Below are 14608 nucleotides of genomic sequence, written 5' to 3' on the forward strand. Positions count from 1 at the left end.
GCGGTTGCCTAGTTCGCCTGTATGGACGCGCCGGCCCTGACAACTAGGTCTGTCTACCCACCGCTGACTGGGTAATGCTAAGTGTTGCATCGTCTTCGATTACGTGGCACTAACCGCGTGGACGACGACAGAACGGCGGCCCCACAGTCACGTACTGCGTTCCGTGGGCGTTTTTTTATAACAAATTTTAATTTGTGAACGAATCGAATTGCTTCTACTTTAACAACGAACAGTGATATGTTCCCGAGGAACTTGTCGTTTTCAGGATAAACTGATTAATATTATAAATGTATCGCAAAAAAAAAAAACTCTTACAACTCGCTTTCAGGTAGACAAGGCTATAAAAGGTGTGATTAACAAAGCAAAATGTACTAGAAAGAAGTGAATACAGGAGATAGAGGATGGTCTGGATGGAGAGTTGGACAGAGTCCATCATGCGAGGAGTCGGGTACTTACTTGGACTCGTGGAGTACTGGAGTTATGGCGAGGGACGTGAGCGCCCTCTGGTGGTGAGTGGCTGCACTGGCCAGTCACTCCGCCGCCAGTCAGCACCTAGTTATAAAGGAGAAAGATAAAACAACTTACAAACTATGTATATCATGACACATGTTTCACAGACGCCGGGCGTACGAGCCCTAAAGTATTATACTTGACTAGAAAAGGGGGGGGGGGGAGGAGTGACTGTTAAGCCCGGGCTACATTCGCAATAGCACGCAAACAGCACAGACGCACAGAAGTTCAACATACACTATTAGATATGAGCTGCCACATTGGCAAATAGCACGCGCATAGAAAAATAGCACAGGATCGGCGCACAGAAAGTTCATTAACTTTTAACTTTTAGGTTATTTTCTGTGCGCAACCCTGGTGGTAGTCAATCAGCAAACAGTTTAAGTACTACTCTAATGGGCTTATAAAAGAATAATGGTCACGAAAGTATTGGTGCTGTTGACTTGAGTGGTTTGTTATTGTTTTCAAACACACGATGACATAAAAATGGAAGGCACATTTGATAGCTATTTGATAGCTGTAATAGAAAGTAAAAATATTTTGTATGACAGGGGATCCGCAGGATAAAAAATGAAGAAGCTAAATTAAATGCTTGGAAGTCCGTGTATGAATGTGTTAAAGAAGAGGGATTTTATATTTGATAATTGATAATGTTTATTGTCATTAGACACAGGGTGCAATAGACATGTCATTGAAAATACATAATAATATATAAATACACATTTTTAAGTTTAAAGAAAAACATCTTAACAATAATATAACTTTACACAAACTTAAGATCATTAAAATTTAAATTGTTCCATTCGTCTAGTGAGTATAAAGGATTGGATATGAGCCATTGTTCTAAGATTTGTTTATACTTATCAAAAGATACTGTCCTTGCACACAAGGGTAATCTATTAAAAAATCTTACACTTACATTTTCAAAACTCATATATGATTTACAAAGTCGTTTATAACTGACATTAATTAAATATATATTTATGGTTTTATAGATATGTACATTATTTCTTAAAAATTAAGTTTTTTTTTAATGCTTCCGGTATTCTTTTGTGTTGTGTTATGCGTGAATGTATCATCAAGCTCTGTGCTATCTCTGTGCGTGTGTGCTATCTGTGTGCTGTTTGCGTGCTATTGCGAATGTAGCCCGGCCTTTAGCGTTGTCCAGCGCTGAGCGAGTGTCGCTACAGTTACCGCCGCCAGACCGGGGCAGGCTTCTTGGAGCAGACTGTACCGCCGCCTTGACATTCTGCTTCCCGCTAACTCGGCTCCCGAGAAGCCGCAGCCATTCACATTCCTGAACGTTTAATCGGCGGAGAAAGTACGTAACATTCATGTTCAGTTTCGTTCGTCGCAAGACCAAGTTCCTTCACGTTTTCAGGATAGAAGTTTATAGGTGTTACGTAACCGTTTACATTACTGACTTGACACATATTATTAAATATATGAATGATTTTGAAAGCTACAGACATATAATAACATGTATTTCTTTTTAGGTGGGCTAGTTAATTATCGTTATTTAAATTAAGTTTATTTTTATTATGCAAACATGTCACACATGTGGCTAACGGCACATTTGTGACATTTTCATTTGGTATGTTTTCGGAAGAATTCGCTATTTGATTGTTATTTACCCATTTCACCAAACATAATTTTACTTAGGCTATATTAAAAAATATTAAAAATAATTTAAAAATCTGTAAAAATATAAAAACACTTTTCACTTGCACAAACCACATAGGGCCTAGCTCGACCTCCCGCACAGTCCTAGATGGTTGTGAGGCCGCAGCTCAGTGACTGTCTTCAGGTGGGGGTGTCCGTGTGTTGCAAGCGGCCTGCCCCGTGGCGTGACAAGACATGTGCGCGTGTGGACGGGACTAGTTGTCACAGCGCGACGAGAGGATCCGTCATTTGTCGGTCTTTCGCCGTCACGTCGAAGCAAGCTTCGGCTCTTGAGAAAGAACCAGGCCCGATTGAACACAGCAAAAATTATTCGAATTCCCGTCGGATGCATTCTCGTCAAGTTCTTGCACAGACCTCTCACTGCCCGAAACTTCAAATCAGCCAACCACCATACAGCTCCCTACTAGCAAATACTTTCGACATCCGCTAATGGAGGCGGCCGCTGCACGTTAATCAGCGCTAATGCGTAAGAGACCTGCAAAATTCGCGGATTCATTCGGTGATAGGCTAGAATTCAAACACATATACCTCTTAGATAATTTTGCTATTGGCTTACTGTTCATCTGGACGAATCTCAACCAGTTATAAACCCTCAACCAAAGAAGGATCGAATCACAGACAAACCAGCTGAGACGACTTACAAGTCGGCAGCCAATGAACTTGCGTTAATTTGCCCGAGTGTACAGGTGGTATGTATGTGCAGTCTATCCTGAAGGCCATCGAAACCGCGAATTTTTGCAGGTCTCTACGGAATGCGCAACATTTGTTTTTTTGATGCGGATATGAATAACGACATGGTGCGGATTCCAACACGTTGCACCTTGCAGGATCGAAGTGCGGCTGGCTGGGTTCCAGATGACTGTACTCCCCCGCTGGGTCGGGTACGTGGCGACTGGAGTGACGTCACATCGCTCACCCGCGGGGCGCCGCGTGAGGCATCTCGTGGCTCTGCCCTCCGCCGTCACTTTCCTTAGCAGTCACTCGTGTTCGAGTGTGGTAGTGTGTGTGTTGTGTCATAGAACCCGTTTGTAAATATACTCACTTTTTTTTTTGACGTGACAACGTCTAATAAATCGATGAACGCCGGCTGCACGCACGAAAAAAGTGTCCCGTTACGCACATTGTTCCGTTACGCTGTGTCCCGTTACGCTCATTGTACGCTTGCGCCGCATCTTATCTCTCTTCCACTCGACTGTTTATAAAGTGAAGTGAAAAGTTAATGTGGTTTTCATTCCTTATTACAATAATTTCGGCAATCAAGGTTAATTTTTCTTGCATTTTAAAAATCTGATTACTAGTATAATTTCAAGTATTTATTCTTTTACTATTGAAATACAAATTATTCAATTTTATTCATAAAAGTACGCAATCATTTCATCAATGTTTTGTTATGACGTTGTCACGTTAAACTATCGTCCATAAACCGACTTTACAGACAACCAATTTTTTCATATCTCTATTTGTTATATTATCACAGTCGTACAGAGTTGGTTAGATTTTAATATGAACACTTTATCAAGAACCTTACTTAAGTATCTACTCCCAAGTTTCAAGTGACTTTCCTTTATTGAAGAATTGAGTAAGGACAAGGGCGGAAACAGGATTTTGTTTTCGAAAAAAAAAAAAACGCTGGAGGAGAATTTTTAACACGTTTATTATTTTAAAAAAAACTCACTGTTGCCACTAACACACTGACATATGGGCCTACAGTAGGCGACGTAGTTTCTCAGGACTACCACCACTTAGCCTAAAATCGTTCAGCCTAATACCCTCTCTGAAACACTATTCAGCCTAAAGTCACACAGCCTAAAGTCATTAAGCCTAAAATCACTCAGCCTAAAGTCATTCAGCCTAAAGTCATTCAGCCTAAAGTCATTCAGCCTAAAATCATTCAGCCTAAAGTCACACAGCCTAAAATCGTTCAGCCTAAAGTCACTTAGCCGAAAATCATTCAGCCTAAAGTCGTAGAGCCTAAAATTATTCAGCATAAAGTCGCTCAGCCTAAAGTCACTCAGCCTAAATTCGTTCAGCCTAAAGTCACTCAGCCTAAAGTCACTCAGCCTAACGTCGTTCAGCCTAAAGTTGTTCAGCCTAAAATGTTTAAGTCTTATGTTTTAAGTATCAGACTGCTGTAAAACCGTGATATTTTTTACAATCGCTCAGTGATTGTAGTGCTATCTAGGAAACAGTGTTGGAACTATTCTCGAAACCTAACTCTCGAGATGCAAAGCAAAATGTCTGACATCTGGTAAGGGATTGGGGAACCCACAGAATGATGATAAGCAGCATGTGCTCATATGTTTGCATGCATGAAATAGGATTAAATTCGAGCCGAAGAAAAATGACAGGAGACACTTCAGTATAATATACCATATATAAAAATCACTAAACATTTGTATTTAGCAGCTATATTTTCTTAAACCTAAAATAATAACGTTGGAAGCAGTCAATATCGAACTGTGAACACAAGCTTTGCACAATTTATATGTGAAATTTTTCCACGTTTTTACACATACATAATAATATAGGGGTGACTCAATAAAAGAACGTGTTAATATTAAATTTTATTATAAAGGAATTATAAACATAATCGTAACGCACTAACAAATATTAAAGTTTATCACAAATTCGGTAACAAATTAAAGAGCATGACAGCGTATATACTGTACGAAAACTTTGGTACGTGGACGATTTTTTATGGTATAGGCCATAGTTCTATTTTAGTACGACTGTACACTAAATTTTTTAAACAATATTATTTGTCGTACTGTTATCTTTTAGGCATTACTATTATACTTATCGTAGCCTACATATAAAAATTCCGACATGATAGCAAGTGAGTACATTGGGCGACAGACTGTGTTCCTTTTTAATATGGCAAACGAAGGACCGCATAGAAGTGAAATTTCTTTGTTTTTCTTCTCTTAACAGAATCTCTTAATGAAGAACATCAAAAATGAACAGTAGAACAAAGAATGTGTTGCCTGCAAATGCATTTAATATAAACTTCTTATTGTAAGCACTGATTAATCGCTTACATATCACAAATCTGTTTCTCAGTTTTTCGAGTAAGTTTTAATTTGTATAATTGCGGATTTTTTGACACTTTATATTGGGGTTTTTATTGTAAAAATATGTTTTATTTATATCGCTATTAATAGCATTACTTAAACGAAACCATGACTTTGATCGTACGCTCTGAAATATTTATTTTTATGAACGTAATGCAACATGTAAAATTTTCAAATTTATCGATTTTCATTATTATCCTATTTACGTAATTTTTTTTATGTTAAATATTTTTTACTACGACACAAATATGTTAACATTTTGATAAAAAGTTGTCTTGATATCATCCACATGTATATTACCTCTATGCTTTGTGTACCATACTTAAATTTTGTTATGGCACCAATTACGCCAGTTATAGAGCTGTGAAGTCCGGGATTAGTATTTCGAATGATTTGCAACTTTCCGAATCCCTGCCATTAATAATGTATGATGGATACTTGTTATTTCCTATTTGTGATGGCATGTGTATGTGACGCTATTGGTTTTTCGGCATTTTTGAAACATTAACGGCGTTAGGTACCTGCCATCTTCGGAAAAATCCGCTGGGGCGTGTTGGCAATGTCAAGGGTGCGATGAGATATACAACTTATTTCGCGACCTACCATGTTGCCATGCTTAAAGCCAGTAAAAGTCGGGAATAACGTCTGGGTCCCCGGCCATTCCTCCCTTTGACAGCTAGTCAATACAGCAGAAATTCTACATAACAGCTTGGCCGGGGGAATTCCTAGTAAACCTTTAGTTTTTTTTTTAAAGCCCAAGGAAAATTATGTGACTGTTTAAATTTTTATTCTGCGTGTATATATAATGATACTGTCTAGGAACTGGATAAATTACCACATCACTTTGCATATAAATACGAAGTAAATAAAAAGATGGCCTTGAAATACATCACGAGAGAAAAAAAATCGTTATTCAGAAGGTATCAATTTAAAAAAGTGAGTAATTGTTGCTAAGATACAGGATACAATTGAATTCGTGGTAACTCTTTTGTCGTTCATGTAACTTATTGTCCACGTGTTTTGTAGCAAACAGCAAAATAAATCAATATATTAAACGAAATCAATAAATATTGTTTTTCTCATTAGAACATGGTTTGTGTGCAATTATATCATTGTAACTGTTATGTTTATCTCTGCTCCCATTATTACTATCATAGTGAATATAAAACGATTTTTTGACAGAATTCTGTTGAACTGCAAATTAAGTCAGAGTTATGGCAATTTTTTTAAGCTTTTTGAAGTATAGAATATCGTTTCATTTGTACAGTACAAGCATAGATTTGTGACATCGTTATTGCTTGTCAAACCAAGTTAACACACTATAAATTTTCTGCTCCTACAAAACTGTCTGATTATTTATAATTCTGATGGCAAGTGCCATGCCATCGTGTTCATAAAAGCACGGTAGGCGGTGGCTTCATGTGTATACTGTTGGTAGTATTTATGTAAAAATAGAAGATACCGTTATTGATAGATGAAAGCAAATGCAATGTGCCAACATTTAATGTATAATTGCTTATTAAAAGAAACATAAATTTTAAAAATTATAATAAAAATTTAAGATGTTGTTAAAGTCGCGCCGTCGAAATGATACAGACGTTGGTAAAATCACACAAATATAAAACCGAAAACCGTTTCACTAACAGGTCAAGAATGTACTACTAAACATTATTTATGGAGAAAACGAAGTGGTAGGGGAGTAACATAAGTATTTTCTTACTGTTTTGAAAGCAACCGGCTAGAATTATTTAGCATATTCGAGACCTTCAGGCGCACAAACGCTATACATCCGTACTGAGTGCCTCGCACGTCTACGCGCAGGCCACTGACAATGGGTGTAGTATTTTTTTACGTTTACAGCATATCTCAGTACGCATTTGTCTGTAAAGGATTAATTTATTTATGTATATATATAATTTCTTCAAGATTAATATATATTACAGCCTATATAATTCTACAAGATTTCGGAAACGTAAAAGTATGGGATGGAGTACAGTTGTTTGATGGTGATAACAGCTAAGCAAAGCAAAATCAAGACTATTTTAGTGTATTCGTTGATCATTGATATATATAAAACGTTAATGTAAGGCAGTCAACAACAAAACGTGCCAGAAGATGAGCGCAGTATCCTGTAACCAACCGCGGCCTCTCGTCACATAGGCTACTGTTAATAAATTGTTACGTTGATGTATTACGTTTCTTCGTTTTCTGCAGGTTATCTACCACGCTAGGCCGGTGCCTGACTCACATACCTCTGGGTTGCTATCAAGGGTAGCATGCACGGCCAGTACATAGTAGAGCTAACATTCTTCCAGCTACGTTGAACCGAAATTTGTTAACTAACAACAAACCAAATAAATTACTGAATATGGCAGGGCTGCATAGTATGAGAAATCACGTGGTAAACATGTCAACAATTTTTTTTTCCAAAAAAAGCTGCAGCTGTTAGAACGAAAAGACTGGGGGTTATACATGTAAAAAAAAATCTGCGTTTTCTAAATGTGATAATATGAAAAGTGCATATAAATATAACATTGCTTGGTAGTACGATAAACAATATTATATTAATGACTATATAACAACTTGATAATGACCGGATATTTTGTCAATTATTTAGTGAGCAAGCAAATTGCATATATTAGGGCGTGTGTCAGGTCGTGTCTCAATTGGTTTAGAGTGCTCTGTCGTGCTCAGGTTTCTACGACATTTATTCATCGTACAGAGCACTCTGGCCGTCTCGATAATGCGCTGAGAGAGTGCGAAAGAGCGAGAGTACCAGAGAAAGCGATGCTATATACTTGCTGCACTCTCTCGTACTCTCTGCCATCCGCTATATTGTTTATATTTGTAGAACGTGGTTATTGCAAACGGTGGATATGTTAAAAATGGTGCTGAGACATCACAATATTTCAATGCAACAAAGCATTGCAGTTGTAATTTATTTTAATTTGTGCATACATTTTTTGCGCGTATCATGTGTTTTAAATACATACTAACATTGCTTAGATATCGCATTGTCCCAATTCAGAATGCGAGAGCACGAAATAAGGAAATAGCACTCTTGCCATCAAATAATGCGAAATGATGCCAGGGGATGGATAGAAAGAAGTCAAGGCTAATCTTGGCTTCGCTCTCTGAGGAATGTTAACAAAGGAAGGGAAAGAAAGGTTAACGCTTGCCATAGCTGTGGATTTTCCGAGAAACGAGAGGGTGGCGGGAGGAAGCAATTTTGTTTACCTGATTCAAGAAAGAACTGCAATGTCCGATTGCAACGCATTTCAATAACCGGGATTCGCGCCTAGGACAGTTAGGGCGGAATTCATAGTGAACTGCGTTGTTTTCATTTCACAGTACAATAAATAAGTATTACTTATTCGAATGCTTTAAAGTAATACTTCATGAAGTAATACTTGTTGAAGTACAACTTATTGTGATTTCATAGTCACTATAAGACATAAGTACTTATTTCTCAAGTATTCATAAACAAATAAGCAATACTTACTGTATAAACCGTTCTTCGTCAAGTTTGTTTATTATGCATATGTTGTTAAATGCATAAGCCGATTGTAATTGTTCAGTTATTATTTCTATAGACATAGCCCATTTTTAAATTTCAGATTTCACATTTTTAGAACAGTTTGTTCATGAAAACTTAATTAAAAAGATAACTTTGCAGCTAGTTTGTAATCAGAACATCACCCTACATAACCTTTTTCATGTCTGCTTTGCGATGGATGTTGGCAAGTGCAACGATTTTGAACGACTTGTGGAGCACAAAATCTCCATTATTTGAACCAAAGCTGAGGAGTATTGAACGCTCCAGAATGCCGGAAAGCACGCAAAACCTACAAAAACATTTTAAAAAATTAATAAAAACTTAAAATAGTTAAATTTTTAATTTGAAATGAAAATATATTTTAAAACAATATGTGAATATTAAAACACCGAAAAAGCTTGTTTCTATCATTTAAATTACAAAAGTATGGACAATTCACGACGCGAACAAAATGCATTAATTTTTTCGAAAACGGTGGCGGCAAAAATGCTGTACGATTTTTTGTGTATTTCAGAATTAAGATAATGACCACATCGCAACCATCGCTGAACAAATGACGATGTAGGCCTGTGACTTCCCAATTGAACGCTTCTAAATATGAATGTACTAGTCTACAAAAATAATAATTCAAACACGGTGTGTGTTTTAAATGATGATAGTTTCAATGTGTATCTGACCGGCGTATGTAATGATAACTTGGCATCAGCCGAGTGAAAGTTTAAAGTAATTTAAATAAAGTAAGGGTTTGTTTTTTTTACTATGTCCATGTATGAAATAATCACCTGACAGCAATAAGTAACTATAGTGTCACAACATTTGGGAATTTCTGGTGATACGAGTAGTATTTGGTTGAAATCATCTTAAAAAGCCTAGATTTATTGGCATTTTTAGTGTACGCTGATTTCCGATTTCATCTAATTATATCAACCACTTGGAAAGGTAATATTAATGGGCTGCTTTTCAGATCCAGACGAACAATATGTTATGTGAAATCACTTGAGATCAATATTCATTCGACAATCTTATTTTGTGGTTATTGTTTCCTTTAATTAAATATATATACAAATATATGGTCTATATATATCGAACTATGCATTTGCTATACTGCTGAGGTATTAAAACAGAAACAAATACACTCAAACGGACAAGAATATTCGGAAAATGTAATTATTTGTATGTTTTTCTTTATTTGTTGAAATAATTTGTAAGTAATTCATACAATATATATCGCAATACAAACTATAAGTATGTTCTGCTCAATATGATCAAAATCCCTTCCTTAACTATATTCTAGAGTATAAGAAGTAGTACATTCGGCGAGCTAAACAAATTACTATAGGTCATACACTTTATTTGATATAATTTATTATTGGTTTACTTTTATATTTAAAAAAAAGAGCACTTTTTGCATATTTCATACGATACCAGACAAGCCATCACATTATCCGGGCTTCCTAGGTACAGAGCTACGCACTGTGTTCGCAAATATAGTGAGAATATCTCAAGTTTAAATAGCTGACCGCGGTAACCAGGATATCTGGGACACGCTTTCAACCAACGCACAGGCCACCCGCCTTAATACAGTTCACCTGATTACGACTGCTAGCCATTACGTCAGGCGTCGCAGCCAGTCAATGCGGATGTGTTTTAATTATGATACAATAACTGGCCGTCTCCAGCAACACTCACATTGGAGCATTTTTACCAGCGATATTGAGAAATATGTAATGTTGTTTGGCGCTTGTTCGTGTCAGGGGGGAAATATGGTATTGGCGAGGACGTCATCAGCATCCGCATCTACTCGCATACAGCTAAGATTTACATCTGCCATATAGTGACGAGTAAATGAGTCAACTGCACGGACTCAGCGGATACTTTTCCGAATGGTAAGTTGTCAGGATTATTAAGGGTGTTAGGCCCAAATTAATTTATATCATATTATTTTGTCTTTATATTGGCCTCATACGTACAAGTTTCTCTGCAAAACCGATTTTCACTAAAACTTATAGTTTTCTCATAACAGGCACTCATTTCTTGTAGGTATTATTTCAGTAGCCGATCGATGTAATTTAGTCATTTTTGGTAGTTTACAAGTTCATTATGCATACTATTGAGAGATATATTTTAAAATTTTTAAAAATAATAAGTTATTCGTGTGCTTGAGCCAGAATTTGAGAAATTTTCACTTTTTTCTGGAACCAAAAAAATTTGTATAAAACATATAATAATACAATATTACGAAATACCTATCTGAATATACATTCATCTAAAATAAAATATGTGACTCTTACTGTATCAAAATCGTAAGCTCCAACGGAAGTAATGTATCCCCTGAAATTCCAAATATATCAAATGCAACCCGCCACTCTAGTGGTGCCGTGTTGTCTCACTCATCTGAAAATTTCAGGTAGGAAGACGACAGTATAAGTTCTTTGGTGGGGGGGGATTAGCAGGTGATTTGGACCGGAAAGGATAAGGCATTTAGGAACACATTAGTGACACTGGAATTTCCCCAGCCTGTTTCATGCTACAGACAGGCAATAGCTCGTGTACCACTAGTTTTGAGAAGGGGTGCGGGAAACTTAAATATGATTAACTGTGGGGAAGGGAGAGACCAGCAAAGGAAAAACGATGCTGAAGCTGATGTTATATCCGTTTGAGTGGCCTAGCATCCACAGTACTGGATGTAAACAAAACCTTCTTAATGGTAATGGGACCAGATATTTGTTGCATTTGGTTTTTGTACGCTATATTTAGTTGGAAGAAACAAGGTTAAGTTACTTTTTAATGCTTCGCTGAAATCATAATATTCCTAGGGAAACGTGCACAATGTTTCGCTTTGCATACCAATCGCATGACAAGTTGTTATTGATGAACATTGTGCATTAATGTCTACCGAAATTGCATATTATTATTTCTATCTCGTCTATCAACTATAGAAAATGTAAGCTATCAACTACCTGACTAATGAACCTCAATATGGAAATATGAGTTAAATACAGTTTTCTTAAACCTACTCAATTAAACATTGTGTTTGATTTTTTTTTCACGTTTTCATTTATATATTTTATTATAGATGGATGGAAAAAGTAGGGCTACTGAAAGCAAGGGCAACATGAATTTAAAATTACTAAACGTCCACTAGACATATATACTGTTCACTTTAAAGGCAGCCGCCTGGCTGGGGCTCCGAGGCTCGCAATAGATGGGGCGATAAGATTGATCCGGCTATGAGTACCGAGTGCACTAGCACTTTTGAGTGTTATCAATGCTCCCAACTGGCGTGTATGCGGAATGACCGACACATTTTGTAATGGGACATTCAGTCGTTAACGTAAAATGTTATTGGTGAAAAATTTGTAGCAAAATTTAACGCATACTTCAATCTAAGTTTTGTTTGTGCCCGGTTGGTATTTATGAAATATACTTCAGTGTGAAGAAGCCCTGTTTGACTATGTTGCAGCGCTCCAAAATGATATTTCTAGCATGCGTGTCGTCTTCAAAGTTACATTCTGCCCTCGTCTTGAGTGCGTTTTCTTTTTGTAGGTAAACAAAATGTAGGCACGTGAAATAGTTCTGTCTAACAAAACGTGTTTTCAATTACGTTGCAATGAGTATTTGTCTTCATGCCAAGCGGCTCCCTTAAAAGCAAATTATTATTATTATCGTGGAAAACAAACTTGCATACAGACAATTGTTGTTTGTGACTGCCGAAGAGAAACTTTGAACAAACAATTATGTCAGTGTGCTTATACGTAGCTCTCGTTTTGAGAAAATAGCTCAAAGAAAATACTAGGTAATCACCACACAATTGACTATCCTAATATATAGTATTACAATACAATTTTTTTGTCTCCTGAGCCGATAGAAACCAATTATATGTTTGTATAAGGCAAGGTATTTCACAGGAATATTTAAGGGCCAATCTAAGGGAAATTGTGAATTACATTTTAATATGGGGCTTCACGAAATATATTGCAATCATGTCTACAATAGCCATTATGTTATAAATGTTTCGGTAAAATTACGTTTACAACTTTACTGTTCATGAAACTTTACAAGCTGAATGTGATGACCCTACAAATGTAACCTTCGAGTCGAATCTGGGGGAAAATGCTGGATGGAATATGACAATGCGACTTTTCGCGAAATGTATCGTCATAAGGCCTAATTAGATATTACATTGTAAGTTTTCTCGTTGCGTTCATATCTGCGTAGCTAATCAAACTTTATAAATTAAAATTAATTTTCTAGTAATAAAATCGTTTCTTGTAAACTTTAATGCTGTTCGGCACTTCAAACATTATAACAATAACAGCCATTGAAGTAATGAACGGTAGCTGTAAAATGTAATTTATAATACTTTGACTTTATAGTTGTTAATAATTCACGTCTGCTGTGTGCACACTGTTGTACGAAATGCATTGATTGACAGCAGTAATGAGGCTCATAACCTACCTTTCTGTGATGATAATTTTTTCCTTGTTATTTGCGGGGGGAAGGTAAGAGACAGATGCTACTACGATCTTAGAAATATAAAATATAATATTCACAAAACCATCTTCCTTAACTGTGGTCAATTCGTAATATAAGCAAAGTGGAGATGTTTATGCGTTACCCAAAACAGCAAATACCCACGATATTTTTGAGTAATTTTACGTATAGCCTTCTTCTAATAAGTTATCATATAACAAAATTTTTTTTGCGATAAAGGTAAATGAAAAAAAGTCTACGAAAACGTCTTTCAACGAAGCACAGTACTATTTTACCATAGCAACTGCATAGGAACGAGTTGTTTAGCTCCGAAATTGCTGTGCACTGGAATACCTCGTGCAGACGACTTCAGTAGCGTATGGTTCGCTTTACCTGTACGACGATGTCACTGATCCCTAGTCTCTGAAAATAGGAAGCGAAAGCTGCGAATTGAACTTACTTTTGTATTATACACTTGCTCTCCTTCATATGCATTTATATTATTTTGTCAAAATGGTTAGACCATCTATTATATAATTGAAACTGCATACTTGAAACAAATGTCTACTATTATGGTGCAAATGAGACGTAGATAATTTAAAAATCCGCTAGGAGAGAAAAAACATAAAATAGAACCCGAAAGTTTTTTTTCACTAAACTGTCTCACAGTAAAAATGTCTGTAAATATCCACTGAGAAAAATAGTCACTGAGATATCAACAAAACTGTTCTGTAATCCGTTTAAATGGTACCTGCAACAAGACTTTAGTAATATTAACATATTGTTTCCTACTTCATTACAATAACTATCGTTTGAAGAACAATCCAAATCTTGTAACGCGTTTTCTGTTGGAGGAACTATATTCTCTGTAGACAGAACAGACATTTTTGTTGTTACAAATGTATAAATGATTAAAAATACTGTCTCGAAGTATTGTTAAAATTACTAAACATGTTACTGCTGAGCCAACAAACTGTTTCGCTAGCAGCACCAATCACTTTCCGTTACAGTTACAATAACTTGGTTCTAGAAACTATCTGATTTTGTTAAAAGTTTGTAAACTAGCTGGGTAACCTTAACAGTACTATATCGTACCCGCAACAAGCTTGCTTCGGTTTAAAATACTATCCTACTTGTTGTGACTACCATCTGATTCTGTTAAAAGTTTACAATCAAACTGGGTAACCTTAACAGTACTATATAATGCCCGCAACACGTTTGCTTCATTTTAAAATACTCTCCTACTTGTTGTGCCTACCATCTGATTCTGTTAAGTTTGCAAACGAACTTGGTAACTTTAACAATGCTATACTAT

At 36.3% G+C, this 14608-nt stretch overlaps 1 protein-coding gene across 1 annotated transcript in view; it reads left to right on the forward strand.

Annotated features, from left to right (window-relative positions):
• The window catches only part of LOC134541810 (uncharacterized), a 126178-nt gene that overhangs the window by 42900 nt on the left and 68670 nt on the right, over positions 1 to 14608 (forward strand). The window lies entirely within an intron of this gene.

This window comes from Bacillus rossius (assembly GCF_032445375.1).
Source record: "Bacillus rossius redtenbacheri isolate Brsri chromosome 4 unlocalized genomic scaffold, Brsri_v3 Brsri_v3_scf4_2, whole genome shotgun sequence".
NCBI classification, from domain to species: domain Eukaryota; kingdom Metazoa; phylum Arthropoda; class Insecta; order Phasmatodea; family Bacillidae; genus Bacillus; species Bacillus rossius.